Genomic DNA, 15,894 nt, shown 5'->3' with positions numbered 1-15,894 from the left:
CCCTCCCTGACCACCCCAACACGCCTCGCCCGCTCGCGCGCCCCAACAGCGCCTGGCCATTCAGACGGCAGCCGGCACTCGGGCCCGCAACACACCAACGGGCTGGCCGGACCGCCCGCCCCTTCTTCCAAACTGCCCCGGCCCCGGCCCCGGCCCAAGACACGCCGATGCTGCCTGCACCCAAGCTCGCCATCTAGGCTGGCCAGGGCCCAGCGCGCAGCGCTCAGCAGGGAGCGCGGAGCCTGCCCCCGCGTGCCGGGCCAGCGGTCCCGGCGCTCTCTCAAGCTCTCCTCTGCGGGCCGCGCCACGCCCGGGTCCCACTCCCGCGCGAGCCACACGCTGCTCGTCCCCAGCTCTGGCACTTCCCGGTGCAACTTCTTGCCCGCCTGTGCAACGCTCTGCCTGCTCCGGGGAGCCTCCTGCCTCCTTTGGCTTCCTCCAAGGGCCACCGAAGAGCCCACCTTCCTCTAGAGGAAGCCGCTCCCAATCCCTGGGTCAGCCCAGGGCCTTCGCTCTGCCCCGTGCGTCCTCTTCAGCCTGTCCCTAGCGCGTCCGCGTGCCCACGCACACCTCGTCTTCTGCCCCCTTCGCCTGGGGGCTCCGGCTCGGCAGGGCCCTTCCTGGCCCTTTCCTTGGCTCCCCAGCGCCAAGCTTCCGCTTGCCAGAGACGCTCCGCGTGCCAGCCCCCTCAAACGGGGGAAGCCATACCGAAAGAAAACCCAAGAAGCACACGGCGAAGAAGCGACTGGACTGCTGTTCAGTGGAGAGCGTGCGGGGAGGGTCTTGGTGGCAAGTGGGCGTGGGCACCACGCTTGCCAGGGCGGCCGAGAGAGGGTCTGGAGCTGTCCGGGCGGGCGTGGGGCTGGACCCCTAGGAAAAAAAGGGTGGGCAAAAAAAAAGAAAAAGCCTACAGCACCCGGTATTCCCAGGCGGTCTCCCATCCAAGTACTAACCAGGCCCGACCCTGCTTAGCTTCCGAGATCAGACGAGATCGGGCGCGTTCAGGGTGGTATGGCCGTAGACGCTCTGCCATTCTCCTGGCAGCCCCAAGAGCTCGCGCCGCCCGCGCACGCTTTTGCGCCGCCTGCCTGCGCGCGGGGCTCTGCGCTGCTGTCCGGGCCAATCCCTCCCCCAGGCCACCGCAAGCCCGGGTCCCTCTCCGGTCCGCTCCCGGCCCGGGGACACACCACGCCCCCCTCCCTGACCACCCCAACACGCCTCGCCCGCTCGCGCGCCCCAACAGCGCCTGGCCATTCAGACGGCAGCCGGCACTCGGGCCCGCAACACACCAACGGGCTGGCCGGACCGCCCGCCCCTTCTTCCAAACTGCCCCGGCCCCGGCCCCGGCCCAAGACACGCCGATGCTGCCTGCACCCCAAGCTCGCCATCTAGGCTGGCCAGGGCCCAGCGCGCAGCGCTCAGCAGGGAGCGCGGAGCCTGCCCCCGCGTGCCGGGCCAGCGGTCCCGGCGCTCTCTCAAGCTCTCCTCTGCGGGCCGCGCCACGCCCGGGTCCCACTCCCGCGCGAGCCACACGCTGCTCGTCCCCAGCTCTGGGCACTTCCCGGTGCAACTTCTTGCCCGCCTGTGCAACGCTCTGCCTGCTCCGGGGAGCCTCCTGCCTCCTTTGGCTTCCTCCAAGGGCCACCGAAGAGCCCACCTTCCTCTAGAGGAAGCCGCTCCCAATCCCTGGGTCAGCCCAGGGCCTTCGCTCTGCCCCGTGCGTCCTCTTCAGCCTGTCCCTAGCGCGTCCGCGTGCCCACGCACACCTCGTCTTCTGCCCCCTTCGCCTGGGGGCTCCGGCTCGGCAGGGCCCTTCCTGGCCCTTTCCTTGGCTCCCCAGCGCCAAGCTTCCGCTTGCCAGAGACGCTCCGCGTGCCAGCCCCCTCAAACGGGGGAAGCCATACCGAAAGAAAACCCAAGAAGCACACGGCGAAGAAGCGACTGGACTGCTGTTCAGTGGAGAGCGTGCGGGGAGGGTCTTGGTGGCAAGTGGGCGTGGGCACCACGCTTGCCAGGGCGGCCGAGAGAGGGTCTGGAGCTGTCCGGGCGGGCGTGGGGCTGGACCCCTAGGAAAAAAAGGGTGGGCAAAAAAAAAGAAAAAGCCTACAGCACCCGGTATTCCCAGGCGGTCTCCCATCCAAGTACTAACCAGGCCCGACCCTGCTTAAGCTTCCGAGATCAGACGAGATCGGGCGCGTTCAGGGTGGTATGGCCGTAGACGCTCTGCCATTCTCCTGGCAGCCCCAAGAGCTCGCGCCGCCCGCGCACGCTTTTGCGCCGCCTGCCTGCGCGCGGGGCTCTGCGCTGCTGTCCGGGCCAATCCCTCCCCCAGGCCACCGCAAGCCCGGGTCCCTCTCCGGTCCGCTCCCGGCCCGGGGACACACCACGCCCCCTCCCTGACCACCCCAACACGCCTCGCCCGCTCGCGCGCCCCAACAGCGCCTGGCCATTCAGACGGCAGCCGGCACTCGGGCCCGCAACACACCAACGGGCTGGCCGGACCGCCCGCCCCTTCTTCCAAACTGCCCCGGCCCCGGCCCCGGCCCAAGACACGCCGATGCTGCCTGCACCCCAAGCTCGCCATCTAGGCTGGCCAGGGCCCAGCGCGCAGCGCTCAGCAGGGAGCGCGGAGCCTGCCCCCGCGTGCCGGGCCAGCGGTCCCGGCGCTCTCTCAAGCTCTCCTCTGCGGGCCGCGCCACGCCCGGGTCCCACTCCCGCGCGAGCCACACGCTGCTCGTCCCCAGCTCTGGCACTTCCCGGTGCAACTTCTTGCCCGCCTGTGCAACGCTCTGCCTGCTCCGGGGAGCCTCCTGCCTCCTTTGGCTTCCTCCAAGGGCCACCGAAGAGCCCACCTTCCTCTAGAGGAAGCCGCTCCCAATCCCTGGGTCAGCCCAGGGCCTTCGCTCTGCCCCGTGCGTCCTCTTCAGCCTGTCCCTAGCGCGTCCGCGTGCCCACGCACACCTCGTCTTCTGCCCCCTTCGCCTGGGGGCTCCGGCTCGGCAGGGCCCTTCCTGGCCCTTTCCTTGGCTCCCCAGCGCCAAGCTTCCGCTTGCCAGAGACGCTCCGCGTGCCAGCCCCCTCAAACGGGGGAAGCCATACCGAAAGAAAACCCAAGAAGCACACGGCGAAGAAGCGACTGGACTGCTGTTCAGTGGAGAGCGTGCGGGGAGGGTCTTGGTGGCAAGTGGGCGTGGGCACCACGCTTGCCAGGGCGGCCGAGAGAGGGTCTGGAGCTGTCCGGGCGGGCGTGGGGCTGGACCCCTAGGAAAAAAAGGGTGGGCAAAAAAAAAGAAAAAGCCTACAGCACCCGGTATTCCCAGGCGGTCTCCCATCCAAGTACTAACCAGGCCCGACCCTGCTTAAGCTTCCGAGATCAGACGAGATCGGGCGCGTTCAGGGTGGTATGGCCGTAGACGCTCTGCCATTCTCCTGGCAGCCCCAAGAGCTCGCGCCGCCCGCGCACGCTTTTGCGCCGCCTGCCTGCGCGCGGGGCTCTGCGCTGCTGTCCGGGCCAATCCCTCCCCCAGGCCACCGCAAGCCCGGGTCCCTCTCCGGTCCGCTCCCGGCCCGGGGACACACCACGCCCCCTCCCTGACCACCCCAACACGCCTCGCCCGCTCGCGCGCCCCAACAGCGCCTGGCCATTCAGACGGCAGCCGGCACTCGGGCCCGCAACACACCAACGGGCTGGCCGGACCGCCCGCCCCTTCTTCCAAACTGCCCCGGCCCCGGCCCCGGCCCAAGACACGCCGATGCTGCCTGCACCCCAAGCTCGCCATCTAGGCTGGCCAGGGCCCAGCGCGCAGCGCTCAGCAGGGAGCGCGGAGCCTGCCCCCGCGTGCCGGGCCAGCGGTCCCGGCGCTCTCTCAAGCTCTCCTCTGCGGGCCGCGCCACGCCCGGGTCCCACTCCCGCGCGAGCCACACGCTGCTCGTCCCCAGCTCTGGCACTTCCCGGTGCAACTTCTTGCCCGCCTGTGCAACGCTCTGCTGCTCGGGGAGCCTCCTGCTCCTTTGGCTTCCTCCAAGGGCCACCGAAGAGCCCACCTTCCTCTAGAGGAAGCCGCTCCCAATCCCTGGGTCAGCCCAGGGCCTTCGCTCTGCCCGTGCGTCCTCTTCAGCCTGTCCCTAGCGCGTCCGCGTGCCCACGCACACCTCGTCTTCTGCCCCCTTCGCCTGGGGGCTCCGGCTCGGCAGGGCCCTTCCTGGCCCTTTCCTTGGCTCCCCAGCGCCAAGCTTCCGCTTGCCAGAGACGCTCCGCGTGCCAGCCCCCTCAAACGGGGGAAGCCATACCGAAAGAAAACCCAAGAAGCACACGGCGAAGAAGCGACTGGACTGCTGTTCAGTGGAGAGCGTGCGGGGAGGGTCTTGGTGGCAAGTGGGCGTGGGCACCACGCTTGCCAGGGCGGCCGAGAGAGGGTCTGGAGCTGTCCGGGCGGGCGTGGGGCTGGACCCCTAGGAAAAAAAGGGTGGGCAAAAAAAAAGAAAAAGCCTACAGCACCCGGTATTCCCAGGCGGTCTCCCATCCAAGTACTAACCAGGCCCGACCCTGCTTAGCTTCCGAGATCAGACGAGATCGGGCGCGTTCAGGGTGGTATGGCCGTAGACGCTCTGCCATTCTCCTGGCAGCCCCAAGAGCTCGCGCCGCCCGCGCACGCTTTTGCGCCGCCTGCCTGCGCGCGGGGCTCTGCGCTGCTGTCCGGGCCAATCCCTCCCCCAGGCCACCGCAAGCCCGGGTCCCTCTCCGGTCCGCTCCCGGCCCGGGGACACACCACGCCCCCCTCCCTGACCACCCCAACACGCCTCGCCCGCTCGCGCGCCCCAACAGCGCCTGGCCATTCAGACGGCAGCCGGCACTCGGGCCCGCAACACACCAACGGGCTGGCCGGACCGCCCGCCCCTTCTTCCAAACTGCCCCGGCCCCGGCCCCGGCCCCGGCCCAAGACACGCCGATGCTGCCTGCACCCCAAGCTCGCCATCTAGGCTGGCCAGGGCCCAGCGCGCAGCGCTCAGCAGGGAGCGCGGAGCCTGCCCCCGCGTGCCGGGCCAGCGGTCCCGGCGCTCTCTCAAGCTCTCCTCTGCGGGCCGCGCCACGCCCGGGTCCCACTCCGCGCGAGCCACACGCTGCTCGTCCCCAGCTCTGGCACTTCCCGGTGCAACTTCTTGCCCGCCTGTGCAACGCTCTGCCTGCTCCGGGGAGCCTCCTGCCTCCTTTGGCTTCCTCCAAGGGCCACCGAAGAGCCCACCTTCCTCTAGAGGAAGCCGCTCCCAATCCCTGGGTCAGCCCAGGGCCTTCGCTCTGCCCCGTGCGTCCTCTTCAGCCTGTCCCTAGCGCGTCCGCGTGCCCACGCACACCTCGTCTTCTGCCCCCTTCGCCTGGGGGCTCCGGCTCGGCAGGGCCCTTCCTGGCCCTTTCCTTGGCTCCCCAGCGCCAAGCTTCCGCTTGCCAGAGACGCTCCGCGTGCCAGCCCCCTCAAACGGGGGAAGCCATACCGAAAGAAAACCCAAGAAGCACACGGCGAAGAAGCGACTGGACTGCTGTTCAGTGGAGAGCGTGCGGGGAGGGTCTTGGTGGCAAGTGGGCGTGGGCACCACGCTTGCCAGGGCGGCCGAGAGAGGGTCTGGAGCTGTCCGGGCGGGCGTGGGGCTGGACCCCTAGGAAAAAAAGGGTGGGCAAAAAAAAAGAAAAAGCCTACAGCACCCGGTATTCCCAGGCGGTCTCCCATCCAAGTACTAACCAGGCCCGACCCTGCTTAAGCTTCCGAGATCAGACGAGATCGGGCGCGTTCAGGGTGGTATGGCCGTAGACGCTCTGCCATTCTCCTGGCAGCCCCAAGAGCTCGCGCCGCCCGCGCACGCTTTTGCGCCGCCTGCCTGCGCGCGGGGCTCTGCGCTGCTGTCCGGGCCAATCCCTCCCCCAGGCCACCGCAAGCCCGGGTCCCTCTCCGGTCCGCTCCCGGCCGGGGACACACCACGCCCCCCTCCCTGACCACCCCAACACGCCTCGCCCGCTCGCGCGCCCCAACAGCGCCTGGCCATTCAGACGGCAGCCGGCACTCGGGCCCGCAACACACCAACGGGCTGGCCGGACCGCCCGCCCCTTCTTCCAAACTGCCCCGGCCCCGGCCCCGGCCCAAGACACGCCGATGCTGCCTGCACCCCAAGCTCGCCATCTAGGCTGGCCAGGGCCCAGCGCGCAGCGCTCAGCAGGGAGCGCGGAGCCTGCCCCGCGTGCCGGGCCAGCGGTCCCGGCGCTCTCTCAAGCTCTCCTCTGCGGGCCGCGCCACGCCCGGGTCCCACTCCCGCGCGAGCCACACGCTGCTCGTCCCCAGCTCTGGGCACTTCCCGGTGCAACTTCTTGCCCGCCTGTGCAACGCTCTGCCTGCTCCGGGGAGCCTCCTGCCTCCTTTGGCTTCCTCCAAGGGCCACCGAAGAGCCCACCTTCCTCTAGAGGAAGCCGCTCCCAATCCCTGGGTCAGCCCAGGGCCTTCGCTCTGCCCCGTGCGTCCTCTTCAGCCTGTCCCTAGCGCGTCCGCGTGCCCACGCACACCTCGTCTTCTGCCCCCTTCGCCTGGGGGCTCCGGCTCGGCAGGGCCCTTCCTGGCCCTTTCCTTGGCTCCCCAGCGCCAAGCTTCCGCTTGCCAGAGACGCTCCGCGTGCCAGCCCCCTCAAACGGGGGAAGCCATACCGAAAGAAAACCCAAGAAGCACACGGCGAAGAAGCGACTGGACTGCTGTTCAGTGGAGAGCGTGCGGGGAGGGTCTTGGTGGCAAGTGGGCGTGGGCACCACGCTTGCCAGGGCGGCCGAGAGAGGGTCTGGAGCTGTCCGGGCGGGCGTGGGGCTGGACCCCTAGGAAAAAAAGGGTGGGCAAAAAAAAAGAAAAAGCCTACAGCACCCGGTATTCCCAGGCGGTCTCCCATCCAAGTACTAACCAGGCCCGACCCTGCTTAGCTTCCGAGATCAGACGAGATCGGGCGCGTTCAGGGTGGTATGGCCGTAGACGCTCTGCCATTCTCCTGGCAGCCCCAAGAGCTCGCGCCGCCCGCGCACGCTTTTGCGCCGCCTGCCTGCGCGGGGGCTCTGCGCTGCTGTCCGGGCCAATCCCTCCCCCAGGCCACCGCAAGCCCGGGTCCCTCTCCGGTCCGCTCCCGGCCCGGGGACACACCACGCCCCCTCCCTGACCACCCCAACACGCCTCGCCCGCTCGCGCGCCCCAACAGCGCCTGGCCATTCAGACGGCAGCCGGCACTCGGGCCCGCAACACACCAACGGGCTGGCCGGACCGCCCGCCCCTTCTTCCAAACTGCCCCGGCCCCGGCCCCGGCCCAAGACACGCTCTGCCCCGTGCGTCCTCTTCAGCCTGTCCCTAGCGCGTCCGCGTGCCCACGCACACCTCGTCTTCTGCCCCCTTCGCCTGGGGGCTCCGGCTCGGCAGGGCCCTTCCTGGCCCTTTCCTTGGCTCCCCAGCGCCAAGCTTCCGCTTGCCAGAGACGCTCCGCGTGCCAGCCCCCTCAAACGGGGGAAGCCATACCGAAAGAAAACCCAAGAAGCACACGGCGAAGAAGCGACTGGACTGCTGTTCAGTGGAGAGCGTGCGGGGAGGGTCTTGGTGGCAAGTGGGCGTGGGCACCACGCTTGCCAGGGCGGCCGAGAGAGGGTCTGGAGCTGTCCGGGCGGGCGTGGGGCTGGACCCCTAGGAAAAAAAGGGTGGGCAAAAAAAAAGAAAAAGCCTACAGCACCCGGTATTCCCAGGCGGTCTCCCATCCAAGTACTAACCAGGCCCGACCCTGCTTAAGCTTCCGAGATCAGACGAGATCGGGCGCGTTCAGGGTGGTATGGCCGTAGACGCTCTGCCATTCTCCTGGCAGCCCCAAGAGCTCGCGCCGCCCGCGCACGCTTTTGCGCCGCCTGCCTGCGCGCGGGGCTCTGCGCTGCTGTCCGGGCCAATCCCTCCCCCAGGCCACCGCAAGCCCGGGTCCCTCTCCGGTCCGCTCCCGGCCCGGGGACACACCACGCCCCCCTCCCTGACCACCCCAACACGCCTCGCCCGCTCGCGCGCCCCAACAGCGCCTGGCCATTCAGACGGCAGCCGGCACTCGGGCCCGCAACACACCAACGGGCTGGCCGGACCGCCCGCCCCTTCTTCCAAACTGCCCCGGCCCCGGCCCCGGCCCAAGACACGCCGATGCTGCCTGCACCCCAAGCTCGCCATCTAGGCTGGCCAGGGCCCAGCGCGCAGCGCTCAGCAGGGAGCGCGGAGCCTGCCCCCGCGTGCCGGGCCAGCGGTCCCGGCGCTCTCTCAAGCTCTCCTCTGCGGGCCGCGCCACGCCCGGGTCCCACTCCCGCGCGAGCCACACGCTGCTCGTCCCCAGCTCTGGCACTTCCCGGTGCAACTTCTTGCCCGCCTGTGCAACGCTCTGCCTGCTCCGGGGAGCCTCCTGCCTCCTTTGGCTTCCTCCAAGGGCCACCGAAGAGCCCACCTTCCTCTAGAGGAAGCCGCTCCCAATCCCTGGGTCAGCCCAGGGCCTTCGCTCTGCCCCGTGCGTCCTCTTCAGCCTGTCCCTAGCGCGTCCGCGTGCCCACGCACACCTCGTCTTCTGCCCCCTTCGCCTGGGGGCTCCGGCTCGGCAGGGCCCTTCCTGGCCCTTTCCTTGGCTCCCCAGCGCCAAGCTTCCGCTTGCCAGAGACGCTCCGCGTGCCAGCCCCCTCAAACGGGGGAAGCCATACCGAAAGAAAACCCAAGAAGCACACGGCGAAGAAGCGACTGGACTGCTGTTCAGTGGAGAGCGTGCGGGGAGGGTCTTGGTGGCAAGTGGGCGTGGGCACCACGCTTGCCAGGGCGGCCGAGAGAGGGTCTGGAGCTGTCCGGGCGGGCGTGGGGCTGGACCCCTAGGAAAAAAAGGGTGGGCAAAAAAAAAGAAAAAGCCTACAGCACCCGGTATTCCCAGGCGGTCTCCCATCCAAGTACTAACCAGGCCCGACCCTGCTTAAGCTTCCGAGATCAGACGAGATCGGGCGCGTTCAGGGTGGTATGGCCGTAGACGCTCTGCCATTCTCCTGGCAGCCCCAAGAGCTCGCGCCGCCCGCGCACGCTTTTGCGCCGCCTGCCTGCGCGCGGGGCTCTGCGCTGCTGTCCGGGCCAATCCCTCCCCCAGGCCACCGCAAGCCCGGGTCCCTCTCCGGTCCGCTCCCGGCCCGGGGACACACCACGCCCCCCTCCCTGACCACCCCAACACGCCTCGCCCGCTCGCGCGCCCCAACAGCGCCTGGCCATTCAGACGGCAGCCGGCACTCGGGCCCGCAACACACCAACGGGCTGGCCGGACCGCCCGCCCCTTCTTCCAAACTGCCCCGGCCCCGGCCCCGGCCCAAGACACGCCGATGCTGCCTGCACCCAAGCTCGCCATCTAGGCTGGCCAGGGCCCAGCGCGCAGCGCTCAGCAGGGAGCGCGGAGCCTGCCCCCGCGTGCCGGGCCAGCGGTCCCGGCGCTCTCTCAAGCTCTCCTCTGCGGGCCGCGCCACGCCCGGGTCCCACTCCCGCGCGAGCCACACGCTGCTCGTCCCCAGCTCTGGCCACTTCCCGGTGCAACTTCTTGCCCGCCTGTGCAACGCTCTGCCTGCTCCGGGGAGCCTCCTGCCTCCTTTGGCTTCCTCCAAGGGCCACCGAAGAGCCCACCTTCCTCTAGAGGAAGCCGCTCCCAATCCCTGGGTCAGCCCAGGGCCTTCGCTCTGCCCCGTGCGTCCTCTTCAGCCTGTCCCTAGCGCGTCCGCGTGCCCACGCACACCTCGTCTTCTGCCCCCTTCGCCTGGGGGCTCCGGCTCGGCAGGGCCCTTCCTGGCCCTTTCCTTGGCTCCCCAGCGCCAAGCTTCCGCTTGCCAGAGACGCTCCGCGTGCCAGCCCCCTCAAACGGGGGAAGCCATACCGAAAGAAAACCCAAGAAGCACACGGCGAAGAAGCGACTGGACTGCTGTTCAGTGGAGAGCGTGCGGGGAGGGTCTTGGTGGCAAGTGGGCGTGGGCACCACGCTTGCCAGGGCGGCCGAGAGAGGGTCTGGAGCTGTCCGGGCGGGCGTGGGGCTGGACCCCTAGGAAAAAAAGGGTGGGCAAAAAAAAAGAAAAAGCCTACAGCACCCGGTATTCCCAGGCGGTCTCCCATCCAAGTACTAACCAGGCCCGACCCTGCTTAGCTTCCGAGATCAGACGAGATCGGGCGCGTTCAGGGTGGTATGGCCGTAGACGCTCTGCCATTCTCCTGGCAGCCCCAAGAGCTCGCGCCGCCCGCGCACGCTTTTGCGCCGCCTGCCTGCGCGCGGGGCTCTGCGCTGCTGTCCGGGCCAATCCCTCCCCCAGGCCACCGCAAGCCCGGGTCCCTCTCCGGTCCGCTCCCGGCCCGGGGACACACCACGCCCCCCTCCCTGACCACCCCAACACGCCTCGCCCGCTCGCGCGCCCCAACAGCGCCTGGCCATTCAGACGGCAGCCGGCACTCGGGCCCGCAACACACCAACGGGCTGGCCGGACCGCCCGCCCCTTCTTCCAAACTGCCCCGGCCCCGGCCCCGGCCCAAGACACGCCGATGCTGCCTGCACCCAAGCTCGCCATCTAGGCTGGCCAGGGCCCAGCGCGCAGCGCTCAGCAGGGAGCGCGGAGCCTGCCCCCGCGTGCCGGGCCAGCGGTCCCGGCGCTCTCTCAAGCTCTCCTCTGCGGGCCGCGCCACGCCCGGGTCCCACTCCCGCGCGAGCCACACGCTGCTCGTCCCCAGCTCTGGCCACTTCCCGGTGCAACTTCTTGCCCGCCTGTGCAACGCTCTGCCTGCTCCGGGGAGCCTCCTGCCTCCTTTGGCTTCCTCCAAGGGCCACCGAAGAGCCCACCTTCCTCTAGAGGAAGCCGCTCCCAATCCCTGGGTCAGCCCAGGGCCTTCGCTCTGCCCCGTGCGTCCTCTTCAGCCTGTCCCTAGCGCGTCCGCGTGCCCACGCACACCTCGTCTTCTGCCCCCTTCGCCTGGGGGCTCCGGCTCGGCAGGGCCCTTCCTGGCCCTTTCCTTGGCTCCCCAGCGCCAAGCTTCCGCTTGCCAGAGACGCTCCGCGTGCCAGCCCCCTCAAACGGGGGAAGCCATACCGAAAGAAAACCCAAGAAGCACACGGCGAAGAAGCGACTGGACTGCTGTTCAGTGGAGAGCGTGCGGGGAGGGTCTTGGTGGCAAGTGGGCGTGGGCACCACGCTTGCCAGGGCGGCCGAGAGAGGGTCTGGAGCTGTCCGGGCGGGCGTGGGGCTGGACCCCTAGGAAAAAAAGGGTGGGCAAAAAAAAAAGAAAAAGCCTACAGCACCCGGTATTCCCAGGCGGTCTCCCATCCAAGTACTAACCAGGCCCGACCCTGCTTAGCTTCCGAGATCAGACGAGATCGGGCGCGTTCAGGGTGGTATGGCCGTAGACGCTCTGCCATTCTCCTGGCAGCCCCAAGAGCTCGCGCCGCCCGCGCACGCTTTTGCGCCGCCTGCCTGCGCGCGGGGCTCTGCGCTGCTGTCCGGGCCAATCCCTCCCCCAGGCCACCGCAAGCCCGGGTCCCTCTCCGGTCCGCTCCCGGCCCGGGGACACACCACGCCCCCCTCCCTGACCACCCCAACACGCCTCGCCCGCTCGCGCGCCCCAACAGCGCCTGGCCATTCAGACGGCAGCCGGCACTCGGGCCCGCAACACACCAACGGGCTGGCCGGACCGCCCGCCCCTTCTTCCAAACTGCCCCGGCCCCGGCCCCGGCCCAAGACACGCCGATGCTGCCTGCACCCCAAGCTCGCCATCTAGGCTGGCCAGGGCCCAGCGCGCAGCGCTCAGCAGGGAGCGCGGAGCCTGCCCCCGCGTGCCGGGCCAGCGGTCCCGGCGCTCTCTCAAGCTCTCCTCTGCGGGCCGCGCCACGCCCGGGTCCCACTCCCGCGCGAGCCACACGCTGCTCGTCCCCAGCTCTGGCCACTTCCCGGTGCAACTTCTTGCCCGCCTGTGCAACGCTCTGCCTGCTCCGGGGAGCCTCCTGCCTCCTTTGGCTTCCTCCAAGGGCCACCGAAGAGCCCACCTTCCTCTAGAGGAAGCCGCTCCCAATCCCTGGGTCAGCCCAGGGCCTTCGCTCTGCCCCGTGCGTCCTCTTCAGCCTGTCCCTAGCGCGTCCGCGTGCCCACGCACACCTCGTCTTCTGCCCCCTTCGCCTGGGGGCTCCGGCTCGGCAGGGCCCTTCCTGGCCCTTTCCTTGGCTCCCCAGCGCCAAGCTTCCGCTTGCCAGAGACGCTCCGCGTGCCAGCCCCCTCAAACGGGGGAAGCCATACCGAAAGAAAACCCAAGAAGCACACGGCGAAGAAGCGACTGGACTGCTGTTCAGTGGAGAGCGTGCGGGGAGGGTCTTGGTGGCAAGTGGGCGTGGGCACCACGCTTGCCAGGGCGGCCGAGAGAGGGTCTGGAGCTGTCCGGGCGGGCGTGGGGCTGGACCCCTAGGAAAAAAAGGGTGGGCAAAAAAAAAGAAAAAGCCTACAGCACCCGGTATTCCCAGGCGGTCTCCCATCCAAGTACTAACCAGGCCCGACCCTGCTTAGCTTCCGAGATCAGACGAGATCGGGCGCGTTCAGGGTGGTATGGCCGTAGACGCTCTGCCATTCTCCTGGCAGCCCCAAGAGCTCGCGCCGCCCGCGCACGCTTTTGCGCCGCCTGCCTGCGCGCGGGGCTCTGCGCTGCTGTCCGGGCCAATCCCTCCCCCAGGCCACCGCAAGCCCGGGTCCCTCTCCGGTCCGCTCCCGGCCCGGGGACACACCACGCCCCCCTCCCTGACCACCCCAACACGCCTCGCCCGCTCGCGCGCCCCAACAGCGCCTGGCCATTCAGACGGCAGCCGGCACTCGGGCCCGCAACACACCAACGGGCTGGCCGGACCGCCCGCCCCTTCTTCCAAACTGCCCCGGCCCCGGCCCCGGCCCAAGACACGCTCTGCCCCGTGCGTCCTCTTCAGCCTGTCCCTAGCGCGTCCGCGTGCCCACGCACACCTCGTCTTCTGCCCCCTTCGCCTGGGGGCTCCGGCTCGGCAGGGCCCTTCCTGGCCCTTTCCTTGGCTCCCCAGCGCCAAGCTTCCGCTTGCCAGAGACGCTTCCGCGTGCCAGCCCCTCAAACGGGGGAAGCCATACCGAAAGAAAACCCAAGAAGCACACGGCGAAGAAGCGACTGGACTGCTGTTCAGTGGAGAGCGTGCGGGGAGGGTCTTGGTGGCAAGTGGGCGTGGGCACCACGCTTGCCAGGGCGGCCGAGAGAGGGTCTGGAGCTGTCCGGGCGGGCGTGGGGCTGGACCCCTAGGAAAAAAAGGGTGGGCAAAAAAAAAGAAAAAGCCTACAGCACCCGGTATTCCCAGGCGGTCTCCCAACCAAGTACTAACCAGGCCCGACCCTGCTTAAGCTTCCGAGATCAGACGAGATCGGGCGCGTTCAGGGTGGTATGGCCGTAGACGCTCTGCCATTCTCCTGGCAGCCCCAAGAGCTCGCGCCGCCCGCGCACGCTTTTGCGCCGCCTGCCTGCGCGCGGGGCTCTGCGCTGCTGTCCGGGCCAATCCCTCCCCCAGGCCACCGCAAGCCCGGGTCCCTCTCCGGTCCGCTCCCGGCCCGGGGACACACCACGCCCCCCTCCCTGACCACCCCAACACGCCTCGCCCGCTCGCGCGCCCCAACAGCGCCTGGCCATTCAGACGGCAGCCGGCACTCGGGCCCGCAACACACCAACGGGCTGGCCGGACCGCCCGCCCCTTCTTCCAAACTGCCCCGGCCCCGGCCCCGGCCCAAGACACGCCGATGCTGCCTGCACCGCAAGCTCGCCATCTAGGCTGGCCAGGGCCCAGCGCGCAGCGCTCAGCAGGGAGCGCGGAGCCTGCCCCCGCGTGCCGGGCCAGCGGTCCCGGCGCTCTCTCAAGCTCTCCTCTGCGGGCCGCGCCACGCCCGGGTCCCACTCCCGCGCGAGCCACACGCTGCTCGTCCCCAGCTCTGGCCACTTCCCGGTGCAACTTCTTGCCCGCCTGTGCAACGCTCTGCCTGCTCCGGGGAGCCTCCTGCCTCCTTTGGCTTCCTCCAAGGGCCACCGAAGAGCCCACCTTCCTCTAGAGGAAGCCGCTCCCAATCCCTGGGTCAGCCCAGGGCCTTCGCTCTGCCCCGTGCGTCCTCTTCAGCCTGTCCCTAGCGCGTCCGCGTGCCCACGCACACCTCGTCTTCTGCCCCCTTCGCCTGGGGGCTCCGGCTCGGCAGGGCCCTTCCTGGCCCTTTCCTTGGCTCCCCAGCGCCAAGCTTCCGCTTGCCAGAGACGCTCCGCGTGCCAGCCCCTCAAACGGGGGAAGCCATACCGAAAGAAAACCCAAGAAGCACACGGCGAAGAAGCGACTGGACTGCTGTTCAGTGGAGAGCGTGCGGGGAGGGTCTTGGTGGCAAGTGGGCGTGGGCACCACGCTTGCCAGGGCGGCCGAGAGAGGGTCTGGAGCTGTCCGGGCGGGCGTGGGGCTGGACCCCTAGGAAAAAAAGGGTGGGCAAAAAAAAAGAAAAAGCCTACAGCACCCGGTATTCCCAGGCGGTCTCCCATCCAAGTACTAACCAGGCCCGACCCTGCTTAGCTTCCGAGATCAGACGAGATCGGGCGCGTTCAGGGTGGTATGGCCGTAGACGCTCTGCCATTCTCCTGGCAGCCCAAGAGCTCGCGCCGCCCGCGCACGCTTTTGCGCCGCCTGCCTGCGCGCGGGGCTCTGCGCTGCTGTCCGGGCCAATCCCTCCCCCAGGCCACCGCAAGCCCGGGTCCCTCTCCGGTCCGCTCCCGGCCCGGGGACACACCACGCCCCCCTCCCTGACCACCCCAACACGCCTCGCCCGCTCGCGCGCCCCAACAGCGCCTGGCCATTCAGACGGCAGCCGGCACTCGGGCCCGCAACACACCAACGGGCTGGCCGGACCGCCCGCCCCTTCTTCCAAACTGCCCCGGCCCCGGCCCCGGCCCAAGACACGCTCTGCCCCGTGCGTCCTCTTCAGCCTGTCCCTAGCGCGTCCGCGTGCCCACGCACACCTCGTCTTCTGCCCCCTTCGCCTGGGGGCTCCGGCTCGGCAGGGCCCTTCCTGGCCCTTTCCTTGGCTCCCCAGCGCCAAGCTTCCGCTTGCCAGAGACGCTCCGCGTGCCAGCCCCCTCAAACGGGGGAAGCCATACCGAAAGAAAACCCAAGAAGCACACGGCGAAGAAGCGACTGGACTGCTGTTCAGTGGAGAGCGTGCGGGGAGGGTCTTGGTGGCAAGTGGGCGTGGGCACCACGCTTGCCAGGGCGGCCGAGAGAGGGTCTGGAGCTGTCCGGGCGGGCGTGGGGCTGGACCCCTAGGAAAAAAAGGGTGGGCAAAAAAAAAGAAAAAGCCTACAGCACCCGGTATTCCCAGGCGGTCTCCCAACCAAGTACTAACCAGGCCCGACCCTGCTTAAGCTTCCGAGATCAGACGAGATCGGGCGCGTTCAGGGTGGTATGGCCGTAGACGCTCTGCCATTCTCCTGGCAGCCCCAAGAGCTCGCGCCGCCGCGCACGCTTTTGCGCCGCCTGCCTGCGCGCGGGGCTCTGCGCTGCTGTCCGGGCCAATCCCTCCCCCAGGCCACCGCAAGCCCGGGTCCCTCTCCGGTCCGCTCCCGGCCCGGGGACACACCACGCCCCCCTCCCTGACCACCCCAACACGCCTCGCCCGCTCGCGCGCCCCAACAGCGCCTGGCCATTCAGACGGCAGCCGGCACTCGGGCCCGCAACACACCAACGGGCTGGCCGGACCGCCCGCCCCTTCTTCCAAACTGCCCCGGCCCCGGCCCCGGCCCAAGACACGCCGATGCTGCCTGCACCCAAGCTCGCCATCTAGGCTGGCCAGGG

At 69.3% G+C, this 15,894-nt stretch overlaps 14 non-coding genes across 14 annotated transcripts; all 14 read right to left on the bottom strand.

The window, feature by feature from the left end:
- Positions 1-904: 904 nt before the first annotated feature.
- LOC144456136 (5S ribosomal RNA) lies at positions 905-1,023 on the bottom strand. Its single transcript, XR_013485046.1, has one exon. It is a non-coding gene; the product is annotated as a 5S ribosomal RNA (ribosomal RNA).
- A 1,077-nt stretch (positions 1,024-2,100) lies between these two features.
- On the bottom strand, positions 2,101-2,220 carry LOC144456153 (5S ribosomal RNA). The gene has a single exon (XR_013485064.1). It is a non-coding gene; the product is annotated as a 5S ribosomal RNA (ribosomal RNA).
- Positions 2,221-3,295: 1,075 nt separating this feature from the next.
- LOC144456152 (5S ribosomal RNA) lies at positions 3,296-3,415 on the bottom strand. The gene has a single exon (XR_013485063.1). It is a non-coding gene; the product is annotated as a 5S ribosomal RNA (ribosomal RNA).
- A 1,071-nt stretch (positions 3,416-4,486) lies between these two features.
- Positions 4,487-4,605, bottom strand: LOC144456135 (5S ribosomal RNA). The gene has a single exon (XR_013485045.1). It is a non-coding gene; the product is annotated as a 5S ribosomal RNA (ribosomal RNA).
- A 1,081-nt stretch (positions 4,606-5,686) lies between these two features.
- Positions 5,687-5,806, bottom strand: LOC144456151 (5S ribosomal RNA). The gene has a single exon (XR_013485062.1). It is a non-coding gene; the product is annotated as a 5S ribosomal RNA (ribosomal RNA).
- A 1,075-nt stretch (positions 5,807-6,881) lies between these two features.
- On the bottom strand, positions 6,882-7,000 carry LOC144456161 (5S ribosomal RNA). Its single transcript, XR_013485072.1, has one exon. It is a non-coding gene; the product is annotated as a 5S ribosomal RNA (ribosomal RNA).
- A 725-nt stretch (positions 7,001-7,725) lies between these two features.
- On the bottom strand, positions 7,726-7,845 carry LOC144456150 (5S ribosomal RNA). Its single transcript, XR_013485061.1, has one exon. It is a non-coding gene; the product is annotated as a 5S ribosomal RNA (ribosomal RNA).
- Positions 7,846-8,921: 1,076 nt separating this feature from the next.
- LOC144456149 (5S ribosomal RNA) lies at positions 8,922-9,041 on the bottom strand. The gene has a single exon (XR_013485060.1). It is a non-coding gene; the product is annotated as a 5S ribosomal RNA (ribosomal RNA).
- A 1,076-nt stretch (positions 9,042-10,117) lies between these two features.
- On the bottom strand, positions 10,118-10,236 carry LOC144456160 (5S ribosomal RNA). The gene has a single exon (XR_013485071.1). It is a non-coding gene; the product is annotated as a 5S ribosomal RNA (ribosomal RNA).
- Positions 10,237-11,313: 1,077 nt separating this feature from the next.
- Positions 11,314-11,432, bottom strand: LOC144456156 (5S ribosomal RNA). Its single transcript, XR_013485067.1, has one exon. It is a non-coding gene; the product is annotated as a 5S ribosomal RNA (ribosomal RNA).
- A 1,077-nt stretch (positions 11,433-12,509) lies between these two features.
- Positions 12,510-12,628, bottom strand: LOC144456145 (5S ribosomal RNA). The gene has a single exon (XR_013485056.1). It is a non-coding gene; the product is annotated as a 5S ribosomal RNA (ribosomal RNA).
- A 727-nt stretch (positions 12,629-13,355) lies between these two features.
- On the bottom strand, positions 13,356-13,475 carry LOC144456158 (5S ribosomal RNA). Its single transcript, XR_013485069.1, has one exon. It is a non-coding gene; the product is annotated as a 5S ribosomal RNA (ribosomal RNA).
- A 1,076-nt stretch (positions 13,476-14,551) lies between these two features.
- LOC144456134 (5S ribosomal RNA) lies at positions 14,552-14,670 on the bottom strand. Its single transcript, XR_013485044.1, has one exon. It is a non-coding gene; the product is annotated as a 5S ribosomal RNA (ribosomal RNA).
- A 726-nt stretch (positions 14,671-15,396) lies between these two features.
- Positions 15,397-15,516, bottom strand: LOC144456157 (5S ribosomal RNA). Its single transcript, XR_013485068.1, has one exon. It is a non-coding gene; the product is annotated as a 5S ribosomal RNA (ribosomal RNA).
- Between the last annotated feature and the right edge of the window lie 378 nt (positions 15,517-15,894).

This window comes from Phascolarctos cinereus, unplaced genomic scaffold, assembly GCF_003287225.1.
Source record: "Phascolarctos cinereus isolate Bilbo 61053 unplaced genomic scaffold, phaCin_HiC Scaffold_359;HRSCAF=967, whole genome shotgun sequence".
Taxonomy (NCBI): domain Eukaryota; kingdom Metazoa; phylum Chordata; class Mammalia; order Diprotodontia; family Phascolarctidae; genus Phascolarctos; species Phascolarctos cinereus.
Note: the sequence above shows the minus strand (reverse complement) of the source record. Positions and strands in the feature narration are given on the sequence as shown.